The 24,396-nt window shown below is 33.7% G+C and overlaps 1 pseudogene; it reads left to right on the forward strand.

Moving 5' to 3' along the window:
* Positions 1 to 21,403: 21,403 nt before the first annotated feature.
* On the forward strand, positions 21,404 to 22,797 carry LOC120130720 (annotated as a pseudogene).
* Positions 22,798 to 24,396: the final 1,599 nt, after the last annotated feature.

Raw genomic sequence — 24,396 nt, forward strand, 5'->3', positions numbered from 1 at the left:
TTTAAACCATTTATCAACTTGTGTGCTGGCCCTGCACGTTAAATGCAATATATATTGCCTAGCAACCTTGATTGACTTGGCACAAAAATTCTAAGCAATCGGTTACCAACGGCTTAACCAATAGTGAAACAACTTCAACGACCTCAACTGACAGCTAATTCCTTTAACTAGTCAACATCCTCCCTGCTCCTCTGGGAAAAACATTGCTCAAACTCAAAGGCAACATGCTCCCTGCACCTTCAAACAAAACACTGGGAAAAAATAAGAAAAGGGCAATCTCAACATCCATCGAACTCAGCTCTTTCAAATTATCATCATCATTCCCGCTTGTCTTCATGCAAGAGCTGTATCAAAGCATAAGATTAAGTGTTCAAAAATGAAAAACCAGAAAAAGGAATTGTTTTTGCATCGATAAATTAAGTCATTTTGTTGATGCACTTATTGTAGGGACATGCTTATTACTGACGAATGATTTGTGACAAGGATTTATTGAAACTTGCTCGAAAAACCTCGAACCTCCTCCATTTAATCGGATTCATCTTCTTGATCAAGCCATCTAGGGTGTTTCTTCCATTGTTTTTTGGATTTTGCAATGCTGTAGGGTTCCTTTAATTAAGAATGTTCATGGTGACCGAGTTTTTTGTCTATCGGTGGTTCTGTGATATTTGTTTTGTTCTTGAAAGTGCTCGTGGACAAGGTTAATTTATTAACTTTGGTTTGATTTTTCATGGACAGCGTCTCAGTTTCTTCTACAATCTCTAGCAATCTTCGTTTAGGACCAAATTGATTGTTAAAAACTTAAAAATTTAAAACGGTTTACCATTAAAAATAAGAAGGGTGAAAGCTGCAAAAGCAAAGAAATTTTAACAGCCTCCGTAAAACCCATAATTGTTGATTAAGTTGTAGACAGAGAGTTGAAGAAAGGTGATTCTTCTCACAACAGCAACAAAAATCAAACGGTCGGTCAAACATGTTGAGTCAGATGATTTAATGTGTCACGTCAATATTCTGTTACTGTAGTAATGATAGTTAACGGTTTTTAACGTCGAGTGATCATTTTGTAATAAACGATGATGTTAGTGTCCGATTTGTGACTTTCCAACATAAAACGAACACTAACACATACATTAGCGACCATTGGCTTAATTTACCTTAAATTAAGATGAACTGTTAAGGACGCCTTGTTGGTGCTCAACGGGACAGTAATTTAGAATTAAAGTCGATCAATCTATTGCGAAACTACAATCACCGGGTCGATTGTCATAAACTATTACGGATTAAGAACACCTTTTCGGATCCCGTACTGATCTAGTTTTTAAGACGATTGTTTTATATTGGACAATGCTGAACAACATAGCTCTAGAACAACTCAAACTCATTTAGATAAATCAAGAAATATTACTTAAAGTAGTTGCGGTTTTCTTAAGGTTAGGCATAAGACTCAAACTCAACGAACAACGAATTTAAAAAAAAAGGATTCAAATCGACTTTTTAGAATATAAAATAAGATCGAATAAAGACAATTATTTATATACGTAATATTTAAACTTAAAATAACGTTACCCTAATAATAAATTTAGGAAAATTAAATTAAAATTTCATATATATAGTTATATAAAATAATAATTTCACTTATATCATATATGTCATAACCATTTTTTTTTAGGTAAAACAATTAAATATTATTTTAAAAACGATTACAACTTTATTTTGAAAAAATGGGTGATTTTGAATTGATTTGAATAAAATTGAAAAGAGTCGCCATCGACCTTTAGATTAAGCAGGTCGAATACCTAAAAACGTCTTTCAAGAATAATTTTAAGAAAAATCATTTTTAAAGACAAAAAGGGGTCTACGTTTACCAGAAAATCGATTTGATGGGTTCGGGAGTCGGTTACGTGCGGGGAAGGGTAAACACCCCCCACAACGCCCAAAATTGGTACTGTGTCGCTTACACATCGTTGTAAATGGTGGAAATTATAAATCAAATATAAAGTTAAAATATGATCTATTTATCGAACGTTGATTAATTTGCTTCGAATTAAATAATTAGAGAAAATTCTTTAACTCGAAAAGAAATCTCGAAATTAGCAATCCTCCATCGGGAAAGCTAACTCGACTATTTCTCATCCATAAAGAATATTTCCCTCTTGATAAAATGTGAATCGAATATAAATAAAATTGATGTTTGCATACAACAAAATAAATTGATTAACTAAAATGTGAATTGAATACAAATGCAAAATTTGAAATTGACATTTACATAAAATAAATTACTATTTAATATAACACACATTGCATCATTTGCACAAATTAATTAGTGAAATATAATCGACTTGTTGCAAGTTCCTATGTCGTTAAAATGCCGTATCGGATCGCACCACTTCGACCAAGTGATACTTTCCACGCTCATTCTACGCATACGTGTACTTACAAGTATTTGGACAATATTTAAATAAAGAAAAATGGAAATAAATAGAAATAGAAATATGTGAAATAAATATTTACAACAAATAAAATCAAACATATTTAATTACATATGGTACAAATAAATACATAACATGAAAAATGTACATACATAGGGGATTAAAAGAATGTTACAACCCAAAATATAATGGCCAAAAAGTAAGTATTTAATAATTACAATGACTAACATGGTAATAATAAATTAAAGGGCTAAAACAGAAAAATAGAAAATTAAAAGACTAAAATAGCAAAACAGAAACGTAGGGACTAAAATAGTAATTAAACTGAATGCAAACTAGTGACTAAAATAAACAGATTTACAAATCTTAGAGTCAAATTTGAACATCAGCCAAAAATATACAACATACAAAAATCAATGACTAAAATGAAACTAATACAAACATTGTGGCCAAAGTAAAATATGAGTGCAATAATATAACATGGGTTAAAATGTAAACATGCAAACATGGCAAACCATAACGCAAATAAAATAAAATAACTAAGCTTTATAGACAAGTGACTAAACTGTGTAAATTGAAACTACAATATCAGAAACATAAAATAAAGAAACTAGATTAATCAATGGCTACAATAAAACAGAACAAAATCAGTGGTCAATTTTAGAATAAACAGAAACTTAAAGATTCAAACAGTAATTATACCAAATACCAAACAGTGGCTAAAATATAAGAAACATAAATATCATGGCCAAATTCGAACATCCACAAAAATACACAACACACGAAATTAGTGACTAAAATATAAAAATGAAAAGATAAAGGCTCAAATTGAAATAATATAAACTTCATTCCATGGCCAAATCGTGCGGTTACAAAGTAACAGGGACCAAAAGAGTAGTTATCCCGTAACTCAAAAAATCAGATGATATTGGGGGCAAAACGACTGCGTTTCAGATGGGGAATTAAAAGCCCCATACACGGGCTAAACCTCTCATCTCCCTCATTTTCCTCTTTCAGAAACAAACAAAGAAGAGATATAGTTGAGAACTCTCTCAACTTCTCTCGCCGGAGACGAGGGCTCTGGCCGCCACCGACGGAGTCCACGGCGGAACTCACGGCGGCCGGAGAGAGAGAAGCCTCCAAAAGACTCCTCTCTTAGCTCTCAACCCAAATCTAAAGTCCCCTACCCCAAAATCCAAACAGAAAACCCTAGATTTAGGATCTACCTCACGGAAAACCGAGACTCCAACGACCCCTTTGGACTTCCGATGGTTCCTCCGATCAAGGTATGGGTTCCCCTCTCTCTGTTTTTTCGTGTTTTTGTTTGAATGGGATGGATGATTTTTCTCTTGGTTTCTTTCTTTTCTTTCCTCTGTTTTTTTTTTTTTACCGAATGCCTCCTCTTTTTTTTGTTATCACCCTTGAATCCCCTCTTGTCTGGTTGCATGCTTGATTTATTAGGGGTTTTGAATGAAATCATGAAGCCTACGGGGTATGGGGATTGTTTCTCTGATTTGGTACGATTGAATCCCGAAAAAATCGGGATTTAGAATGATATTTTAATGGGTTTTAGATTTGATATATTTTTTTGACTGATTTGGGCACTGGGGATGACGTTCAGTTACTATTTGGAAGCTGGATGACAACGGCGGTGGCTTGGGATCGTCGGCGGCACTCACTCGGCTGAGAGGCTGGAACGTCAAGCGGCGGCTGGAGCTGGAAGGCCAAACGGCTGAGCTGAATATTTTAGGGTTTCAAACCCTAAGCTCTGCGTGATCTGGACCGTTGGATGAGTCCAGATCCAACGGCCAGAAATGAGGCAGCTGGAACATTTAGGGTTTGAAACCCTAATCTGTTTTAGGGTTTGAAACCCTAATCTGATTTAGGGTTTGAAACCCTAATATGATGGGTTGATTGTTGGGCTCCGGGATTGGGCCTTTGTAATCTGAATTGGGCTTCTAAGCCTGCAAAAGTGTAATATTTGTAAATTAATAATAATAATAATAATAAATAATAATAATAATAATAACGATAAAAATAATAATAAAGAAGACCCGGACAAAAACGGGTGTCTACAGCTGCCCCTCTTTGCACATTCTTGTGTTAACAAGAATAGGGCAAAGACGACAATACAACACGTTTTTGTCTGGTTCTCTTCCATTTTCCTATAAATTGGATAATGTTGGTTGCTGAGGACGCCACTGCTCATACGTGATGAAGAGTTCGGGTCATCTAAGGGTGACTCGGTTCCTACGTGATGAAGACATCTGGTCGAAGGATGACACTACTCATACATGATGAAGAGTTCTTGGCCATCTTTAGGAAGGGTGATAACTCGGTTCCTACGTGATGGGGACGACTGGTTATCTATGGTTGACACGGCTCATACGTGATGAAGAGATCTGGTCTGGGGAATGACACGGCTCATACGTGATGAAGAGTTCTGGCCATCTAAAGGTGATAACACGGTTCCTACGTGATGAGGACGGCTGGTTATCTATGGTTGACACTGCTCCTACGTGATGAGGAGATCTGGTCTGGGGATGACACGGTTCCTATGTGATGAGGACTACTGGCCATCTTAGGAATAATGGTTTCAAGGGAGACCAACTCAAAGATGTGTTTCAGTAGAAACAAACTCAAAAATTGAATTTTGATAAAAATTATCTCAAGGGAGACAAAATTCGTTTCAAGAGATCTCAAAGATATTTGCTTTGTTTCAAGTGAAATAACTCAAAGATAAGTTTTTCAAAAGCAACTGTCTCGAAAGAGACAAAATTCGTTTCAAAGGAAACAACCCAAAGATGGCATTTAAAGGGAATTGTCTCAAATGAGACAAAATTTGTTTTTAAGGGAAACGTTCTCGAAGATGTTTATTTTGTTTCAAGGGAAACAGATTCAAAGATAGTAAATTTTGTTTCCAAAGAAAGAGATTCAATGATTTTTCAAAAGAAATTGTTTTAAGGGATAAAACATTGTTTCCAGAGAAACAAACTCAAAGATGATCTTGTTTTAAGAGAAAATGTTTCAAGAGAAAATGTTTCAAGTGAAACGACTCAAAAATGGTTTTATTCAATTGAAACAAACTCAAAGATTTTGTATTCTAGAGAAACTGCCTCAAGGGAGTCAACATTTGTTTTAATAAAAAATCTCAAAGATGGGTAGTTTTAAAATAATGGTCTAAACGATCTCAAAGGTTGGTATTTTCAAAAGAAGTTGTCTCGAGAAATTTTTTCAAAGGAAACAAACTCAAAGATTTTCTTCTCAAAAGAAATTGTCTTTAAGAGATAAAATTTTGTTCAAAAGAAATAGACTCAAAGATGGATTACATCTTAGTAAGACCAAATTTGTTTCAAATGAAACAATCTCAAAAGTTAGTTTTTAATTAGAAACTGTCTCAAGAGACAACATTTGTTTTTAAAGAAATAGACTCAAAGATGATTTGTTAAGAGAACAAACTCAAAGATTTTCAAAATGAACATATTCAAAGATTTACTTCAAGAGAAACGGTCTCAAGAGATACAAAATTCAATTTAAGAGAAACAGATTCAAAGATTTTTGTTTCAAAAGAAATTATCTTAAGAGAGACAAATTTGTTTCAAAAGAAACAAACTCAAAGATTTTTGTTTCAAAAGAAACTATCTTAAGAGAAAGAATTTTGTTTCCAAAGAAACAAACTCAAGATTTTTTTCGCAAAATTGTCTCAAGAGATACAAAACTTTGTTTCAGACTCAAATATTTTTCACGAAATTGTCTCAAGAGAGACAAAACTTTGTTTCAAAATAAATAGACTTAAAGTTTTTTCAAAAGAAACAATCTCAAAGATTTTTTTCACAAAATTGTCTCAAGAGAGACAAAACTTTGTTTCAGACTCAAAGCTTTTTCACGAAATTGTCTCAAGAGAGACAAAACTTTGTTTCAAAATAAATAGACTCAAAGATTTTTCAAAAGAAACAACTCAAAGATATTTATTCAAAAGGAACAAACTCCAAGAATTTTATTCAAAATGAACAAACTCAAAGATATTTTTCAAGAGAAACTGTCTCAAGAAAGACAAAAAAAAAGATTCAAATATTATCAATTTTGTTTATATGGAAATAATCTCAAGGGTGTTTTCAAAAGTGTTGTTTTGTTTCAATAAAACAATTTCAGGATTTGTTAAAAGGGAAACTGTCTCGTGCGAGACAAATCAGCTTTGAAAATCTCAAGTGATATTAATTTTGTTTTAAGTACAACAACCTTGAAATTTGTATTATGAGAGAAAATGATGTCTCAAGCGAGACGAAATTTGCTTTTAGATATAGTCTCAAATGAGACAAAATTTGTTTTTAGAGAAATTGTCTCAAGCGAGACAAAGTTTGTTTTTGAGAAACGATCTCAAGTGAGATCAACTTTGTTTAATGTGAAACAAATCCGAAATTTGGATCTCAAAGGGAAAAGGTCTCAAGCGAGACAAAATTTGTTTTGAAAGAAACAATCTAAGGTGAGATTAATTTTGTTTTTAGTGAATCAAATTCAAAATTGTATCTCAAAGGAAAATGTCTCAAGCGAAACACAATTTGTTTTAAAATTCTCAAAATTTGGGGAAAAGTGTCTCAAGCGAGACGAAATTTGTTTAAAGAGAAAGTTGTCTCAAGCGAGACAAAATAAAATTGTTTTTAAGAAACTATCTCAAGTGAGACGACACTTTATTTTTTAAAAGAAAATAATCTCAATAGCTCAAAGTTTATCTATTGATTCTGCATGTTGAGGAAACATCTTCAGAAGATCTGATTGTTGACTTCAGGAAGCCAAATGTGGATTGCATTGTTCTTTCCGGTTGAAAACACCTGGTTATTTCCGAGCTCTAATTTCCTGAAAAGATCAGAATGATGCAATTTTGACTAACTATTTTGGAAGTTATGATAGATGTCAAGATGAAATTTATTTGATCTTCTTTTATTGAATTTGTCCTCAAGTGAGGAGAAAAATGTCTTTAATACACATGATGATAAATGTTTGATGCAAATTTTATGTATCATGGATGTATGTATGTATGTATGTATGTATGTGTTGTATGTATATACTTTTCTCGATCTAGAAGGAGAATGATCGCGAGAGCAGTCTATCATTGATTCAACTTGTCCGTATTTCCACCATGGTGTACTCTTGCAAACCTTGACCTGAGACCATTTGTTTGTCCCATCAAATTTTGTCCAAAAATTAACTTTCTCTTGCCCCAGCTTCGATTCTGAGCTTCGGTGAGATATTTGTTGAATTCTAAGATATGCCTCCAGAGATATCTTGTTTGAAAATGTTTTTCTTCTTCTTTATTTTCAAAAGTATGAAAATATCAATTAAAATAATTTTGAAAAATGTTTAATCAAAAGATATGAAAATATTGCCCCTTTTTAAGGTTTCACAATTGACAAATCATAGAACAAGAGTTCATTGGATATCAAAGAATTAATTACAATTGTAATCCTTCAATAAATTATAGCTATTTGACAAGTGTCAAGATCAATGTTATCTTTGAGAGATGGTTAAGTAAGGAAGGATAAAAGTCTCAAGTGGTTAATTTTGGTCAAAGTATGATATTCTCCTTTATTTGATGTTCACTGATCTGATGGAGTAGCTTCTGTACTCAGTTATTGGAAGTGTTCTCTGACTCCCAACTCTCATGTTCTCATTCATGTTGTGTGATGCCTCATCAAGGGATTTGAGCAATCGTCTCCTATGTAATAATCTTCATATTCGAGCCGCCCTTTCAGGTTTTCAACTCGAATCCTCCTTTGGTTTCAAGACGTTACTCAGAATTTTACGTCTTTAACCCCCCTTTGTTATTTTTCTCTATCACGCATTAAAGATTTTAGAAAATCTTTAGAAGTAAAATATTAATCCTGATAGGCGGGATAAAATATGAGGATAGTCTCTTCCGCTTAGAAATCCATGTATGATTAGAAGGGACCTGTAAGGCACGTAATGTAAGTCATGGTTCAGGGTTATGAAAGAAAGGGATAAAAGGCCAAACATGTGTTTAAGGGTATTTGAACCAAGGATCAATTAACCCTGATGCCTTCAATCTTGTCTTGCTCCATTTGAATATGCTCGTATGAGTCCTTTGTCTTCTCTTGATGTTCTATGATCTTCTGGTGAACTAATTCTGGATCAATCTCATAGTTTGAAACTTGATGTGCCATTTGAGTCGAGAGACTCTTTGTATGTGCTCTTTGTCCACTTTCTCTTCTTTTTCTTTTCACTTTGTTTCTTTCTCTTTGCTTTTCTTTGATTTTTGCTTTGATTTTTCTCTTTGCTCTGTGTTTTTTTTTTGGTTTGATCTTTGCACTCTGCGTCTGGTTCACCTTTCGGTATCTCATTTGGATCAATTTTCTTCACTCAGATTTCCCTCACATTGCCCCCCAGTGTGGAGGGTGATCCTTGGTTAGGGTTGAATCGAAAGAAAATATCATTCAGGCTCAAAGGGGACACAAGGGATATATTTTCTCCTTTTGTGAAGGGATAAAGAAAGAAAGCCGTTCATCATCTCATACCCAGAAGTCCTTGCAGAAGAGGTATCCCTAGGGGGATAGATTTTCAGGATTTAATTTTATTTAAATGAAAATAGTAATTAATGCATGATAGAATTATTTTGAATGAATTCTATTTTTTTCTTCGCTTCTTGCTCTCAACATGTCTCAATTGCTCATGCTCGTCTTCAGAAAATTGATGCAAGATGCCTCACACTGTGTCTTCTTTGTAGGAAGGTTTATGTTCAATTGAACATCTTGTACTCAATGTCTGTAGGTTTATTGGTAAAAATGTTGTTTTAGTCTAAGAAGACGATGATGACTTTATTGGCTCAAAGAAAGGTACGGGTATGACTTTTGTGTCTCAAAAAATAAATACAGTGTTTCAAGGTGGAAAGAATGTTTCAAGGTCTCAAAGAGAGGGAATGTCAAAAATTGGTTATTTGGTAGTGACCAGGAATTATTTCGAGTAAAAAAATCGATTTTGTTTTGGGTTTAGACAGAATAACGGGTATGACTTTTGTGTCTCAAAAAATAAATACAGTGTTTCAAGGTGGAAAGAATGTTTCAAGGTCTCAAAGAGAGGGAATGTCAAAAATTGGTTATTTGGTAGTGACCAGGAATTATTTCGAGTAAAAAAATCGAGATTTTGTTTTGGGTTTAGACAGAATAAAAAAAAGGTCTAATCTTGCCATATGTCAAAAATCTATAATTCTTGAAGAATTAAAAGAATATGTAATTCATTCGATATTCAAAGAACTAAAGATTAAAATTTGTTCAATTATTTAACCTTAGAAGGTAGCATCATTTCAGTCATCAAAGATTAAAAATATTTAAGCAAATATTGAAGAAAGAACAAAAACGAGTTCAAACAAAACAATCTCTATGGATGCAAGTGGTTGATGCAATGACTTCTCTGGCTTAGTATTAGGATACCCCTGAATAAATCATATTATGGATTTTGTGCTTTAGTGTCTTGCAGTTGTCAGTGGTATGCCCCGAGCTCCCAACATGATAGCTGCATATGCCGTTAATATCATGGCCTTCAGGATATGGGGTCTCTCTTGGTTTGGATTGAACTGGAGTCACAAGGTTCCTCTCAACTAGCATTGGGAGCAATTCTTCATATGTCATTGGGAGTGGATTGATGACAGAATGCCTTATGAAGTTTGGTCCCCAGATTAGATAGATAAGATCCTTCAATGTTAGTATCATCTCTTTCCTCATTGTCGGAATGACTAGTGCCTCCTATCTGGCCATTATTGACTGCTCTTTCGATCATTTCTCCACACATGACAATGTCAGGAAAACTCTTAGTGGCAACCCCTATCATGTAGTCGATATATGGAGACTTCAATGTATCGATGAATAGAGTGATGAACTCTCTTTCAGTCATTGGTGGATGCACTTGAGATGCGACATCCCTCCATCATTGAGCATATTGTCGGAAACTCTCATAATTCTTCATCTTCATATTCTGAAGCATTGTTCGATCGGGGGCCATATCAATCATGTGCTTGTATTGGCCCAGAAAAGCACTAGCCAAATCCCTCCAGGAGCGGACTTGAGAACGACTCAGTTGGTGGTACCACCTTGAAGCGGGTCCAATCAAACTGTCTTGAAAGCAGTGGATCAACATCTGATCATTGTTAACGTATCCAGTCATTCTTCGAATAAACATCGTGAGGTGGGCCTTGGGGCAACTGGTTCCCCTGTACTTTTCAAACTCGGGCATCTTGAATTTGGGCGGGAGCACCAAGTCGAGAACTAGTACTAGTTCTGTTGCATCCATCCCGTTGTGAGAGGTTTGTCCTCTCATTCCATGGAATGTCTCTCTGCACCACTGTTTCAAATTATCTGGGATCTCGTTCTTGGCTCTTCTCGTCGCTAGGTGACTAGGAGTCCCGTTGGACGAGATAATTGGTTGCGAACTAGCATGTGCTTTCACACATTTAACCGTTTCACGGGTCAAGGAAATCTTCTCTTTGCCTTTTCCTTGGTTAAGCTCAGTCAATCTTGTTACCATTTGATCCACCAGGTCACTTTGATTTTGCAAGATACAATCCACGGTAGTCTTTTGCATCTGCTCCATTTTAACCTCCCACTCAGCTTGTATCTTTTGCAAACTCTCGTTCAACTCTTTCTTCAATACCTCAAATTTTGCATCCATTCTCAGTACTGGTGAATGCAGTTGCACCGTTAGAAGTGCTTCCTCAAAGTTTCCAGCAAGGTATGATTAATGCATGTAAACATGCTTAAATGGATATTGTGCAAAATGCAATGATGCAAATGCAAATGCAGAAATGTTGATCCCAACGATGAATATTTTAGAACAATTTTCACCAGAGATAAAAGCCTTCGCCTCACAAGACAATCCACTTTACAGACATGCATTCGCTTAGATGCTAAGTCTGAAATAGATCGCTGCTTCGTCTCAGATCTTCGTCCTTGAAAATAATGCCCCTCAATGATCTGTAATCTGACCATTAATGCCCCGGCGGTGCTGAAGTCAGTGCGTCGCTCCTTGATGGATAGCGATGAAATAATTGTAGATGAGAATCTACTGTTGGATTACTCTTTGGCTCAATGGATCATCATATCAATCTCGAATGATGCACGATCTTTGAGCAAGTCTCATTCTTGTACTCTGGACTTCTTTTTAGCCCTCAATGCATGTCTGTGTATGCGATCGCTTGATTGAAAACTTTTATCTCTTCTTGTGAAAATTTTCTCTCGAATATCCCCTTACGGATCAACACTTTTGCATTATGATGATGCAATGCAATGCAAATGACAAAATGACACAAACAAAAGAGAAGAAATAAGTTAGTATACACAAACAAAAGAGAAAAATAAGTTAGTATACACAAACAAAAGAGAAAAATAAGTTAGTACATGTAAAATAATTGATACAAATAAAAATGTAATTCAGAGATGGATATAACACCTACCTCGTCATGATATCTACCCAAACATAACAATCCTACCCGGACATGCTATCTACCCAAAATGATCTATTTTCAAGAAATTGGTCCTAACCGCATGGTATCTAGTTCGCATGCTTTATTCGGGAAAAAAAATATATTCTACAAATTTAAAAGGTTATGGTTTAGAATCGTTCCTCCTTTGTGTACACCTATTTTAGGTACCTACTGACGGACAAAGGTTCGGTATGACTATACCTAGGGTGATCGTTCGACGGTTCACTATATGCTTGGTTTCGGCTCTAACGGAAAGAAGGGACTCGAATTGTCCTTGATGTCGGTGCCCCCTTGGGCTGCCAAACCCTCGATCCTCACCCATTACAGGTTTCAAACGGAACGAGTTCAATTCGAGGGGATTCACTGCCTTATACCCATACGAGGAATAAATTCCTACGAAGGTATAAGGTATGTATCCCATGGGTTATTTGCTAAAACTCATACGAAGAATAAATTCTTACGAGAGTAAAGCAATCACCCTAACTAATTTGGATCGAAGCTCATGTCTAGAGCTCATGTTATGCCAATGAAAGTGATGTGTGTGAGGAGGAACATACTTACCTTCGACTCAAAAGGACAACAAAACAAGAAAAAAATGATAAAATCCTGACAAAGCTGAAAGCCAAAAATAAAATGTTAGTACGACAAAAAAACGAAGCAATTAAAAATTTCAATAAACGGATCATAAATTAACTAAAACTAGAAATCATAATTTCCACCAAGATGACAATATGTAAACGACATACAGCCTGACTCTCTAAAAAAAAGTTCCCCAGCAGAGTCGCCAAGCTGTCATAACCATTTTTTTTTAGGTAAAACAATTAAATATTATTTTAAAAACGATTACAACTTTATTTTGAAAAAATGGGTGATTTTGAATTGATTTGAATAAAATTGAAAAGAGTCGCCATCGACCTTTAGATTAAGCAGGTCGAATACCTAAAAACGTCTTTCAAGAATAATTTTAAGAAAAATCATTTTTAAAGACAAAAGGGGTCTACGTTTACCAGAAAATCGATTTGATGGGTTCGGGAGTCGGTTACGTGCGGGGAAGGGTAAACACCCCCCACAACGCCCAAAATTGGTACTGTGTCGCTTACACATCGTTGTAAATGGTGGAAATTATAAATCAAATATAAAGTTAAAATATGATCTATTTATCGAACGTTGATTAATTTGCTTCGAATTAAATAATTAGAGAAAATTCTTTAACTCGAAAAGAAATCTCGAAATTAGCAATCCTCCATCGGGAAAGCTAACTCGACTATTTCTCATCCATAAAGAATATTTCCCTCTTGATAAAATGTGAATCGAATATAAATAAAATGATGTTTGCATACAACAAAATAAATTGATTAACTAAATGTGAATTGAATACAAATGCAAAATTTGAAATTGACATTTACATAAAATAAAATAAATTACTATTTAATATAACACACATTGCATCATTTGCACAAATTAATTAGTGAAATATAATCGACTTGTTGCAAGTTCCTATGTCGTTAAAATGCCGTATCGGATCGCACCACTTCGACCAAGTGATACTTTCCACGCTCATTCTACGCATACGTGTACTTACAAGTATTTGGACAATATTTAAATAAAGAAAAATGGAAATAAATAGAAATAGAATATGTGAAATAAATATTTACAACAAATAAAATCAAACATATTTAATTACATATGGTACAAATAAATACATAACATGAAAAATGTACATACATAGGGGATTAAAAGAATGTTACAACCCAAAATATAATGGCCAAAAAGTAAGTATTTAATAATTACAATGACTAACATGGTAATAATAAATTAAAGGGCTAAAACAGAAAAATAGAAAATTAAAAGACTAAAATAGCAAAACAGAAACGTAGGGACTAAAATAGTAATTAAACTGAATGCAAACTAGTGACTAAAATAAACAGATTTACAAATCTTAGAGTCAAATTTGAACATCAGCCAAAATATACAACATACAAAAATCAATGACTAAAATGAAACTAATACAAACATTGTGGCCAAAGTAAAATATGAGTGCAATAATATAACATGGGTTAAAATGTAAACATGCAAACATGGCAAACCATAACGCAAATAAAATAAAATAACTAAGCTTTATAGACAAGTGACTAAACTGTGTAAATTGAAACTACAATATCAGAAACATAAAATAAAGAAACTAGATTAATCAATGGCTACAATAAAACAGAACAAAATCAGTGGTCAATTTTAGAATAAACAGAAACTTAAAGATTCAAACAGTAATTATACCAAATACCAAACAGTGGCTAAAATATAAGAAACATAAATATCATGGCCAAATTCGAACATCCACAAAAATACACAACACACGAAATTAGTGACTAAAATATAAAAATGAAAAGATAAAGGCTCAAATTGAAATAATATAAACTTCATTCCATGGCCAAATCGTGCGGTTACAAAGTAACAGGGACCAAAAGAGTAGTTATCCCGTAACTCAAAAAATCAGATGATATTGGGGGCAAAACGACTGCGTTTCAGATGGGGAATTAAAAGCCCCATACACGGGCTAAACCTCTCATCTCCCTCATTTTCCTCTTTCAGAAACAAACAAAGAAGAGATATAGTTGAGAACTCTCAACTTCTCGCCGGAGACGAGGGCTCTGGCCGCCACCGACGGAGTCCACGGCGGAACTCACGGCGGCCGGAGAGAGAGAAGCCTCCAAAACTCCTCTCTTAGCTCTCAACCCAAATCTAAAGTCCCCTACCCCAAAATCCAAACAGAAAACCCTAGATTTAGGATCTACCTCACGGAAAACCGAGACTCCAACGACCCCTTTGGACTTCCGATGGTTCCTCCGATCAAGGTATGGGTTCCCCTCTCTCTGTTTTTTCGTGTTTTTGTTTGAATGGGATGGATGATTTTTCTCTTGGTTTCTTTCTTTTCTTTCCTCTGTTTTTTTTTTTTTACCGAATGCCTCCTCTTTTTTTTTGTTATCACCCTTGAATCCCCTCTTGTCTGGTTGCATGCTTGATTTATTAGGGGTTTTGAATGAAATCATGAAGCCTACGGGGTATGGGGATTGTTTCTCTGATTTGGTACGATTGAATCCCGAAAAAATCGGGATTTAGAATGATATTTTAATGGGTTTTAGATTTGATATATTTTTTTGACTGATTTGGGCACTGGGGATGACGTTCAGTTACTATTTGGAAGCTGGATGACAACGGCGGTGGCTTGGGATCGTCGGCGGCACTCACTCGGCTGAGAGGCTGGAACGTCAAGCGGCGGCTGGAGCTGGAAGGCCAAACGGCTGAGCTGAATATTTTAGGGTTTCAAACCCTAAGCTCTGCGTGATCTGGACCGTTGGATGAGTCCAGATCCAACGGCCAGAAATGAGGCGGCTGGAACATTTAGGGTTTGAAACCCTAATCTGTTTTAGGGTTTGAAACCCTAATCTGATTTAGGGTTTGAAACCCTAATATGATGGGTTGATTGTTGGGCTCCGGGATTGGGCCTTTGTAATCTGAATTGGGCTTCTAAGCCTGCAAAAGTGTAATATTTGTAAATTAATAATAATAATAATAATAAATAATAATAATAATAATAACGATAAAAATAATAATAAAGAAGACCCGGACAAAAACGGGTGTCTATAATATAAAATTAAAATTTCTTTATCATATTATATATTAAAAATTATGTGTAATTATAATAATTTTTATAAATAAAGGAAATCTGATAATTTTACTTGAATGATGGTGTAAAAAATGATTCATATAAGTTGCAAATATGAAGTGGAATTTATTTTATGAACTAATGTCATTACTACAATAGTCGATGAAAATCGTCACGAGTATACAACAAATTTTAGAAGTGGTCATGATTACACGATAATTTTTACTTAAAATTATGTTTCTTTGCCTCACTTTTGTTACAAAATCGTTGTGTAGTCCTAATAATTTTTAAAAATTATTGTATTATCCTGACGACTTTCATAAATTACTATAACAAAGATTTCAGTTTAAAAATAATTTTTATTATATTTTTAAGATAAACTATGCGTTTAGTATCTAAACTAACAATTTTAGTTCGTTTCATAACTTCAACTTTCAATTTTTTCAAAAACATACCTAAAGTTTAATTTTTGTTTCATTTTAGTACCATTATCGTTAAAAAATTTAGTTTTTTTATTTCATTTTAGTACGCTCATTCAAAATTTAACGTAAAGTTTTGAAAAAAAAATTAAAAGTTTAGATACTAAAACGAACCAAAATTGATAGTTTAGGCACTAAACGCGTTACATTTTTAATGGTGATGTACTAAATTAGAATGAAAATTAAACTTTAGGTATAATTTTGAAAAAATTGAAAGTGTATGTATTAAAATGGATCAAAATTTGTGTTTTAACGTCTTATTTTATATAAGTATCAACTTACTTTAGTGGTTAAAGGAATCGTTGTTCTTAGAGGTCATGGGTTCGAGCACCAGTGACGGTAACAAAATGATTGAATATTCATTAACAAATGATTGAAAATACTTAAAACATATATTATTTTATAATAATATTTTCGTAATTAAAGAAATTTCTAAGAAAATCCTTTGACGCGGTAAAAGTTTTTTTATGAGAAAATCGCCTCAGTGACCAAAAATACCTTATAATATACGATTTTAACCAATTTTTTTTGAATTTGCCAAAATGACCAATAAAATCGCAACGCGATTTAGAAAATCGCAACGTTAAAAAGAAAATCGCAACGGTCAAAAGAAAATCGCAACGCGAGCTTCCAAGTTCGCAACGCGATTTAGAAGAAAATCGCAATGCGATTCAATCAATCGCAATGCGATTGAGAGAGTCGCAACGCGATTTAGAAGAGAATCGCAATGCGACTGAGAGATTCGCAATGCGACTGAGAGAATCGCAATGCGACTGAGAGAATCGCAAAGCGATTGAGAGAATCGCAACGCGATTTAGAAAATCGCAACGTTAAAAAGAAAATCGCAACGGTCAAAAGAATAGTTAAAAAAAATTTGTTTCTTAAGAATTTTCTCTAAAAAGATAGTATCCGCGCGGACGTGTCGAAGACACGTATTACCACGACCACGACCACGACCACGACCACGACCACGACCACGACCACGACCCGAGACGAGACGGCGGCGGCGGCGCTCGAGAGTCCCCCTTGTCCTCTTTCACTCAACAAGGAAGTGCAAAATACAAGCCTTAAATACCATTCCCAATAGTATTTCCAATACTATGTGGGATTGAGCATTACCAACACTTGTTCCAAATATCATTATTCTTCATAAGTTATCATCCATTACAATATGAATTAGTCGTGTTAATGAACCAATATACCTCATTAATATGGTATTGTTGAACAAAAGAATGATGATGATGATCTTATTAAAGACCATCTAATACGAAAGAATCCAATGCATAACCGATACCTTATTGTGAAACTAATTCACATAGAGGTTGTACGTGAAAAAAAAATCTTTTACTTTATAGTAAATATCTATCTCAATAATTTTAATATAAAAAATATATTTTTATTTAATAATAGAATTATTTCATGTATTTATCAAGTTATAATTTTAAATACTTGTTAAAATGAATTAATTTATCGATAATTCATATTGTAATGGATGATAACTTATGAAGAATAATGATATTGGGAACAAGTGTTGGTAATGCTCAATCCCACATAGTATTGGAAACACTATTGGGAATTATATTTAAGGCTTGTATTTTGCACTTCCTTGTTGAGTGAAAGAGGACAAGGGGACTCTCGCGCGCCGCCGCCGCCGCCTCGGGTCGGGTCGTGGCCGTGGCCGTGGCCGTGGCCGTGGCCGTGGTCGTGGTCGTGGTCGTGGTAATACGTGTCTTCGACACGTCCGCGCGGATACTATCTTTTTAGAGAAAATTCTTAAGAAACAAAATTTTTTAACTATTCTTTTGACCGTTGCGATTTTCTTTTTAACGTTGCGATTTTCTAAATCGCGTTGCGATTCTCTCAATCGCATTGCGATTCTCTCAGTCGCATTGCGATTCTCTCAGTCGCATTGCGATTTTCTTCTAAATCGCGTTGCGACTCTCTCAATCGCATTGCGATTCTAAAAATCGCATTGCGATTCAATCAATCGCATTGCGATTTTCTTCTAAATCGCGTTGCGAACTTGGAAGCTCGCGTTGCGATTTTCTTTTGACCGTTGCGATTTTCTTTTTAACGTTGCGATTTTCTAAATCGCGTTGCGATTTTGATATCGCGTTGCGATTTTATTGGTCATTTTGGCAAATCCAAAAAAAGTTGATTAAAATCGTATATTATAAGGTATTTTTGGTCACTGAGGCGATTTTCTCTTTTTTTATTTAATATTTGTAAGATTTGATAGTGAAGTCCGTCGCACGTTTCTAGAAGCAAGGCATAATTTTCAGAAGCATTGTCTGATTTGATAGTTTTCTTTTTTACCGATAACTTTCGTGGAAGTTGTGATATAAGTTTCAAATTTATTAAATAATTAAAGTCGGTTTCTTTCATTTAAAATATTTTATTGTAAAATAAATTATATATATATATTTTAAAAATTATAATTTTAAAAATATTTTACTATATTTGATAGAGATCATGTAAATCATTTTTAACTAGTTGATGAATATTTTTACAACTATTTATTATAAATATTAAATATAATAAATAATATTATTTATCATAAATTTTTAATTTTTAAATATTAAAATAATTTATTTATTTATTGTTAAAATATTATTTATATAATTTTTAAATAAAATATTAATACTACTATATTCTATTGAGAAAATATTATGAATTACATTAATTATTTATTAAAGTAAGGATATTATATTATATATTAAAAATTATTAATTAATATATTTTAAATATCTTTATTAAATATTATTGGATTATTATATTAATATTAAATACATAGATAATATTATTTATAATTAATAATTTTATAATATTATTTTTATGAAATTAAAAAATAATATAAATTTTATTAGTAATTTATTATATATTATTAAAATAAAAATATAATATCTTAAATTATTATAATATAATTGAGTATCTTATTATAATATTAAAAAATATAATATTATATTATTATAAATATTTTGATAATTTATATTTTGATTAAAATGATATTAAAATATTATATTAATATAAAATAAAATTATTTTGAATATTTATTTTTGAAGTAAAAAGTTCAGAAAATGAGTTACGGAAAATCATAGCGCAAGTCATTTTCTGAAAGAACGCAAATGAAATTTTATTAACCATGGAAATGTTTTACATTGACCAAATAATTTTCCTACAATCAAGTATTGAAAAATGAGGAAAACATTAAGAAAATGTTTTACGTGAAACATACCTTTGTATTCAAAAGAAACATTTTTAAATTTTTATATTACCTAGAAATTCATATAATAAAATAAAAATAGACAAAAAGCTTCATTAGAAAAGATGCCATCAAAGTCAATTAGGGTTTTAATCTCAAACCCCACAACTGAAACCTGGCTAGTCAAATGAGGGTTCTTTTTTAATCTCAAAGCTGTGCAGCTATGGAGAAACCAGTTTCCAGATGAGGAGAAAATAATCTCAAAGCTGAGCTGTGCCCTACCATTTCCCTTCGGCTTACGCTTTTAAAACTTGTATACTTTCACTTTGCTTTTCATTTATTTATATAACAACCATCATAAATCTTCAAATACTACACTTCGTGGATTGTTGTTAAGATTCAAATTTCATTCTTTATTGAAATATTCAATTAATTAAATTGGTCCAACAAACTTAAAATCGAATCAGATTAGATTTAAGAAAAAATAAAACTTTTTTTATATAATTACTCATATGATCAACTAATCCATTATATTTCGTTTAATATGAGTTTGGTATTAATTAAAGCAATCAAACCATGTCAACAAATAAATTGGGTAATTTTGAAAAGTAAAACTGTATAGTATTGGCAATCCCATACAATTGACTTTTATTCTTTGCTATGATCTCAATTATTAGTCAAGGCAACCATCTTTGAGGGGCTAACATTTTTCTTTCTTTGCATTTATAAAATGCTGGGCATGGCCTCCCCTTTAAGAAGTAGCAAATCTTATTATAATCCACTCTGTAATTGCATTAATAGCTTTAATAAATTAATGCCCCAAAAGTAATCTCTTGATTTATTACTTTTTTATTCAGAATAATTGGAGGACAACAGTATATTTAAGATTTTCCAATTTTGAACTTTCAATTTAGAGAAACAAGTGGGTGGTGGTACAACTAATTAATTTTTAATATAGTAAAATTAATATCACATAAAATATTTTTAAATTTAATTTATATCAACATTTACCAATCGATTTAAATGACACGATAGTGAGCTTCCGCTGGTAAACTTGTATTGCATATTCAATTCATTGTATAATGATAATAATAGTAACATGCCCATCTATTATTGGTGCTTTCGTTAAATTGGTCGAATTGAAGTAATTTCAAAGCATGGACTAAGGTTTCCAATGACAAATTTTTCTTCTTTAATTGGTTACCTAATAACCTAACTTAATAGTAACGCCCCTTCTATTCTCTATATTTGACCATCTTTCTCATTTTTGTATAGTCAACAGGGGACAGCGGGTATTTTTTTTTTGGCTCGGGGCAAAATAAAAGAAATGAGCCCCTATTTATGTGATATTAACATGCATAGCTTAGATATTACTATGGAAAATATTATGAGACCTGGGCGGGCGCCCCTCCTGCCCCGGCCCAGGACCGACCTTGATAGTTAGGAAACCAATTATGACGTATGATGATCAAATTATTTATTTTTATTTTTTCATATAATTATAGGTCATGAGTTCTAGATTTATTAAGAACACTTCACTTCTTCCCTCTAGCTTTAGTTTCTTTCTTGTATAGGTAGGATTTAGATTAAATTTTGAATTTATCAAAAGTAAAATTTAAATCATAAAAATTATATAAGAAATTAGGATTCCTTTTATAAAAACAATTATGGGGCTAATTTAGGGAAGCAGCTATGCTCTTAAGTAAATTTAAAAATTCGTGGAGTAGGAATTACCCAGAAAGCCACGTAGTATAAGTATAAACACAAGAAGCATTCAAGTTCAACATTACCCAATGCCGTCTCATCTTTCTCACAACCATTGGTGGGTCCATAAGTTGCATGATGATCATCAACGGTAGCAGCCGTTGATCATGTGTCAGACCTCCATCAACAGATATGGGATCCGGTCAAATTATGGAGATGGCTAATCAGTGTAGCAGCAACTAGCAATTTAAATGATAAAATAATTGCATGATTATTTAGATAAAGATTAGCATAGATTCAGGAGGTAGCAGGACAATCAGAAAAATCCTGCACTCTTGTTCTTCCACTTTTCATTTCTTCAATATTTTATGCATAAAGTTTCATTGGTTTTTAATAATTTTGCCCCTCATTCTCCTTTTCTGAAATCCTGGCGAACACATTTCTAATCTTCAAGCCTGTCTTCCTCAAGCCATTATAGTCCCCCCCTTTTCTTTTTCCGTGGTGTGAATATATATATATTATAAATATATATATCATCACTCTCATTGTTGTCAAGCAAGGGACCATAATAGAACAGATAAAATTACTTTGAAACTCTCCTTCTCAACTCAACAAACATGGGGAGAGCTCCTTGCTGTGACAAAGCTAACGTGAAGAGAGGTCCATGGTCGCCGGAGGAAGACGCCAAGCTCAAGGCTTATATAGACGAAAACGGCACTGGCGGCAACTGGATTGCATTGCCTCAGAAGATAGGTTAGCAATACTACTGTTCTTTATATAAATCATTGTAGTCTAAGTTTCCTTTCTTATAAGTTGTTAATTCTTGAACGATACCAAATTTCAGGGCTTAAGAGATGTGGCAAGAGTTGTCGTCTTAGATGGTTGAATTATCTTCGACCAAACATCAGGCATGGAGGGTTTTCAGAAGAAGAGGATAACATCTTTGTACCCTTTACATAAGCATTGGAAGCAGGTATATATATATGATCGCTAAAGTTGGGGTCTTTTTCTTCTTAATAATTACGCCTCTTATGCTCCTATTTGAATGCGCAGATGGTCTATAATTGCAGCACAACTGCCTGGGAGAACCGACAATGATATTAAGAACCACTGGAACACAAAGCTTAAAAAGAAGGTCCTGGGCAAACAGAGAAAAGAGCATCAAGCTCGGAGAGTTACCTGCCTTGCCTTTAACCAAGAAATGAAGAGAGCAAGTGAGAATTATACGGGTCCTGGAACGGTGAACCAGGCCGCACACTGGCCGCTGCTGCCACCACCAGTCATGCCCCTACCAAGCACGGCCCAAGATTCCATGAATTTTCGATACCCTCTCGATGTTCCGTTTGCTCAAGACCAGCCATATGAGAATTCCTTGAACATAACTTCTTCCCTTAGTCCCTTAAAGAGTACTTGTTCTCAACTCACAGACAGAATTTCCCATTTTAATGTTAACGATGTTGATGGTCCTAATGATGTGTTTCAAGGTATTTATAGTTTCCAAGCGGAGCTAAGTGAACTGATCTACAGCAACAATCAACAGATATTGGATGGGATTGGTGGGTTTTATGGAACAGACAACATGGTCACTGGGAGCAGTACTGGGACTAGTTCGGTCGAAAGTAGAAACCGGGGAGACATAATTTCACTGCCCTATCCTCAAGTTGTGTCTGGATTTGAAGCTTGCCAACAACAAAGCATTCCCACAAATTTCTACCTGTGATGAATCAAGCTACTTGGGGCCACAATGACAGCACACATGGGTGGTGTAAATTTGTATCAACTAGGGGATTAGTTTGTTTATCATCAGAGAATTTCAGAAAAGAAGAAGAAAAGCAGAAAGAGATGTTAACTTTTATATTCGTGTAAACAGCTTCTCTCTTCTGGGTTTTCTTTAACTTCCAATTTTCAGGCTGTTTGCTTTGTTGAAAAAATAATCATGCACATTATTTAAAACAAAAAATGGAGACTCACAGTCACAGTACAGCAGGGTCAATTACTTTCAAGTAATATCGTTCTAAAACGATAATTTTATTTTCAAAACAGACGATTCCACTAAGTTAAAAATGGATTATAAAGTTAACATGGCAAATTACGTAGTGAGAGATGCTGCCCACGGTATTCATGGAGGACACGGATCATGCTTTAAAAAGAAATATAGTAAATGAATTTCATGTTGCAGTAGGAATTCCATTGCTTCCATTTGTTGGCTGGTAATGGAATTAATGATGGGCTAATTAAAGCTTCATGCACTTTGTTCAATCGACATGCATCATTGTTCACTAACCCAGACAAAATGGGATATTGTTTCTCTTATTTCTTTTGTCATTAAATGAATTTCCCAATAATGGTAGGGAAATGATGGCACAAAGAAAGATAAACCAAGGTTTGCGTTTAATTACGAAAGAGCTTAATTTATTTTAAAACATATGGGATAATGTAGGGAAAAAGCAGCACATATGAAATTAACCATAGATGTGTGTTTATGGATCTTAGAGTCAAAAGGAGAGATAAAGAGAGTAGCATTAGGCTAAACTAAATTGACCTACTTCTTTTCTAATCTTGGCAGCATTCGAGGTTTGAGTGTTTCGTAAGTCAATCATGTATTACTTTCCATTATTTTTTCATAATGGAGGCTACCATCTAACAACAAAATAAATCACTGTAGATACTGAAAACAAGAATCTTAAATCTAGATCATTGTAAAGAATGAAGGAAGGGTTTTATTAGTAATATTTTGTTCACGCGCTAAAATCAATCAGGTCATCGTCAAAATTGACTTTTGAGGTCCAAATCGAGTAATTGATACTTGGATTTTACACGCAGGTGTTGCACATTGGATGAAGTTATTTAGTGAAGCATATTCTTGACTTATCGAATTTTGTTCTGCAGGCCAATCTTGTTTTAAATTAGAATGGGTTGGCATATAATTGGCAGAAACTCGTATTTAATTTTGTGAAATCTTGAGGGCGAGATTCAGGAAGAAATTTTATGTCAAAATTTGTCTTAATTAAACTGACAGATTCAAAGGTCTCTTAACACGGATCATTTACCATCTCGATATAGGGGTAGCATGAAAAGCATTTTCCATGTGAATTGCAACCATAAAAACAAAACAAAATGTAGTGGTAGATCATTATATCTAAGGTAGTGGACTGCAGCTTATTTTTTTAATATTATAATTAATCTTTGGGGCTGGACAAATACTGAGTACTAAATCCTAACCAAGATGTTACATAGCATGCTAATTGCAAAATAAAACAGGTGAAGTGAAAGGAATAATCGTTGAGAAGAAGTAGCAAAACAGAAACAAAGTGGGAGAGTAGAACCAAAATTAGCAGAATTTCAAGGTTGTTTTTTGAAGCCACATTCTGTCAAATCCCATTCTCTAAATGAAACCTTGATTGAAGGCAGCCAACCCAGGCCACGACAAAAGC

Source organism: Hibiscus syriacus, unplaced genomic scaffold (genome assembly GCF_006381635.1).
Source record: "Hibiscus syriacus cultivar Baekdansim isolate YM2019G1 unplaced genomic scaffold, ASM638163v2 tig00110548_pilon, whole genome shotgun sequence".
Lineage (NCBI taxonomy): Eukaryota > Viridiplantae > Streptophyta > Magnoliopsida > Malvales > Malvaceae > Hibiscus > Hibiscus syriacus.